Genomic DNA, 4,152 nt, shown 5'->3' on the forward strand with positions numbered 1-4,152 from the left:
GCATGTGGTAGTTTATTGAAGTTGTTTGTAAAGCCATTGCTGCCAGTCATTAGATTTTTAGCCTTGCATGTACCTTGTTGATCTAAATGCCCACTAGGATCTAGGTGTATTTACACACGGTGCAAGGTACGACGGGGAAACAACGTCGTGTTATCAACGCTGATTAACTTTTCAAAATCAACACCTCATTCAGCTTTCATCCCAGGGCTGCAGCACGACCCTAATTCACCCGTGATGCAGGTAAGACGGTGAAACAGCGTCGCGATTTCAACGGTGAATCCACGTCGTGATTTCAACGTTGATCCAATTTGCAAAATCGAAAGGTTTTTCAACGTTGATTCAACGTCGGGATTTCAACAGTGAATCAGCGTTGTGATTTCAACCATACATCAACGTCACGATTTCAACGGTGAATCAACGTCGTGATTTCAACGTTGATCCAATTTGCAAAATCGAAAGGTTTTTCAACGTTGATTCAACCATGGTACCTGACGTTGTTTCAACGTTGAATCAACGTTGAAATGCCGGCTGGGCAGTCTCAAAGCACACGAAGTTATATTTTATTGTTCTGCGTGCAAAATCAGTGTTACAATTCTGCATGAGCTGCTCGATATCCACCTGTTCTCTCTCGGAAAGTAACTGTGCAGCTATGTTGGGTTGAACTCGTTCATTATTCTGCCATCAGGAACCAGTCGAGTAAGTCTGAGCTGCTCACACGCGTGCTCACACCCGTGCGCGCGCGCACATACACGCACACGCACGCGCACGCGCGCGCGCGCACGCACGCACGCACGCACACACACACACACACACACAAACACACTCATGCTAATCCGCTAGATGTGTCACTTTATGCTTTCCATGGTGACGCGTCATTGCTTGTCACGTGACATACCGCAGCAACAACAGAGCTGAATGAATGATCTGCTTTTGTCATTTTTCCTTTTTTATTCAAAATATTAACAAATTTGTTAGATATGGCATGAAATAGCTGATATTCCGATTGTCAAATATATGCAAGTGGAAGTGTTTTGTTGTTTAAACACCTTTATAACGATCGCGTTAGTTGAGCTGTATGCGCGATGGGCGCCGCCATCTTAGTTTGTGCCGCAGACGCAGTTCAGAGAATCAGATCTGTTGGATTTACAACACGTGAATTCATCCACTTCTCCCGAAATACATAAAAGTAAGTGGCTGGTGAACTGGGAGAATAATGGAGTAAACTTTAAAGTTACTTACACAATGTGTATCTGATATGAATAAAATGTGTCTAATTATAATGAAAAAGATTATTATTGCCTCTTCATTTGACATCAGTGTGTATTTTACAAACTCTAAATGTATTGTTTTTTCTAGTACTTATATGTCTGAAACCTAAAATAAACATTATGTGGTTGAAAACACTGAAAAGTTGTGATGACAGCTCTGAGCGCACTTGTCTCTGGCTCAGCGCCAGCCAACTCGCGAGAGCACATTTGAATTTCACGTCATGCACTGACCGGTGTGGTCGTACACCCCAGGGACTAGCCTAGACTGATCACACAGGTGTGATCGTACGTGCGATGCGAAAGAGTTAAAATAATTGAAACAAAAATATATAAAGCCTATATCGAAATCATCTCGCGACCCCTGCGCCGGGGTCCCGCGACCCACCGTGGGGTCGCGACCCCTACTTTGGGAACCACTGCTCTATACCGACGAAAACAAAACGCAAGAATCTCTACGAAGAATTCAAATATATTCTTGTTTGGATTTGTATGCGTAGTCCTGTACTAATATGTTTGTCTGATCTTAGTTTAGTTTTATCCTGCAAAAAGGCTAATAAAAGTTCTAAAGCAACCGATAGAGCGGAACAGACGCAGTCCTTACTGTCACATTCAGCTGATTAAAAAAGCGCTATGTCTGTATATTTATTTAGTAATGTGAAAAAATAACATCTTTGTTCGTTAGTATGCAAGTCAGACGCGTCTGAAATTTGACACTTCATTCACATCTGGAAACTGTTCAGTAGCAACCTGTTAAAACATAATTGTTTAAATAATATTTAATTTAAACAACACAACGTTTTAATATATTCAAAAACTTTGTATCAGTGCTTTAATTATTAAAATACTTCTTTAAAAATAACATGAATACGTTTAAGATGCTCTTTAAATCTTGAACAGATTGGCCTGAATCCAGAAAGTTGAATTGATAACCCACAATATATATATAAATATATATTTTTTTTCACAATATAAAGACATTTTTTGTACTACTGTAAGATTAATTATTGATAAGAAGCTCTTGTTTTACGGTGCTGTGTAACATTGTGGCTCGTGTCACGCTGACATCTCTATGAATGAGCGCTTGCATGGCAACAGACTGTGATTGGCTGATTTCTAGGGATACCCAAAATGACTAGCACACAGTCAGAGCCCCTCCTCCAATCAGCACTGACCTCAGAGCTGCGTCAAACTTAATACACATATATACAAATACACACGTACATAGACAGCCGACATTAAGTGCATGCCTTTGTATGCGCACCTGTTTCACAAAGCTACAGACAGATGCCAGCACATGGAGCTCGTGTAACTGACAGCAAAACTTTACTCACTATACTCAGTATGCAGCATAGATAGTCTGCAGCCTGACTGTCATTCACAGCCCATCCCAGTGACTTATTACAAGTGAAATGTCTTTTATTTCTCAAAAAGTCCATAGAAATATAATTAAATCCAGTGATACTGGTAATTCTCCGATTCAAATAGAAATTTCTGTAATTTCAAAGAATTTATTTTTTTAATTATAAACGATGGAAACATGTAGAATAATAACATGATAATAACCTAACATCCAAAACAGTTAAATATGTGGATTCACTCAATAAGAATAGTGACTAGAAAATAAAGTTTTCACTGAAAACTTTTATGATCATGCTTTTTTTAACGCAAGTACTCCCTCTAGTGCTATGATAGTAATATATAGAGAGAGAGATTAAAAGACCTCATTGAGAAAATAGTATTTACATTGTACCCCAAACATGCTGCAAATACACCTATTACCATTGCTATCACAATTATGCTAAACATGCTAATAACTTATACTTCTTGTGTCAACAATATCATAACACCAAATAATGCTTATAATAATGCACCAAATAAACTTATTTTCTCACAATTTATACTTTTAACAGACTAGTAAAATGTAACCGACACTCCCTTACAGGTTATTTAGAGCAATAAATTAAGACAATGGCTAAAATGTCACATGGTTGGACATCATGTCATTTACAAACAATGGCCATCTCATTAGAGACTCCATAGAGAGAAGAACGCCTGTCTCACACACAGAGACACTGTTGCCAGGATACACTGGCTGGTGTCTAAATGTCTGAAAACACTATTGTCCCTAATATCCTCAACACTGGGAATGTTAACAGGTCTTAAACAAATAAAAACAGGTAATTTTCTCTTACATAAATGGTTCCTCTCTTCGGAACATTACAAGTTTATAAGTAGTTTCTTGATTGCCGAATGATGTCTATAAATGCACCAGTGGCAGAAAAATGCAATGAAAATTCTTTGATAGTTTTGTCTTCGATTGTTGGCTTGTATTGCATTGTATTGTCTCTAGGAGCAAAATAAATAAACCGAAGCTAGAGTGAAAAAGACATATTGACCATGATGCATCATCCAAGGGTTTCCATGGAAACTGTGGTTTTGGTGCCAGCCTGTTGAAGTTTCTCAGGCATGGAACCATTAGATGTGCAAGGTCAGAACAAAGTCACTGATGCAGATCACACCAAAGGCTGACATGACACAAGATCAGTGTTCAGAATAAGCCTACAAGACGATCCTTTAATAATAATAATAATAATAATAATAATAGAGCCAAGTGCATTTTAAGAAACCATGTATATAGTACTATATTATCCTGCGTACACTGCAAAATAATGAAAATAATTGATATTTGGAATATTACATTTATTTATATTATTTGTAGTCACTTTTCACAACTGTTGTTGAACAATACTGAATACCCTCAGGGTAATGGCCATCATATTGACAACACCTATTCTGGATGAAATGTATTATTCCTACAAAAAAAAAAGAAAAAAATATATATATTTTGTAGATGAAAAAAAAAACAACAACAGGTGGACTGATG

This window comes from Carassius gibelio, chromosome A21 (assembly GCF_023724105.1).
Source record: "Carassius gibelio isolate Cgi1373 ecotype wild population from Czech Republic chromosome A21, carGib1.2-hapl.c, whole genome shotgun sequence".
In the NCBI taxonomy this organism is placed as follows: domain Eukaryota; kingdom Metazoa; phylum Chordata; class Actinopteri; order Cypriniformes; family Cyprinidae; genus Carassius; species Carassius gibelio.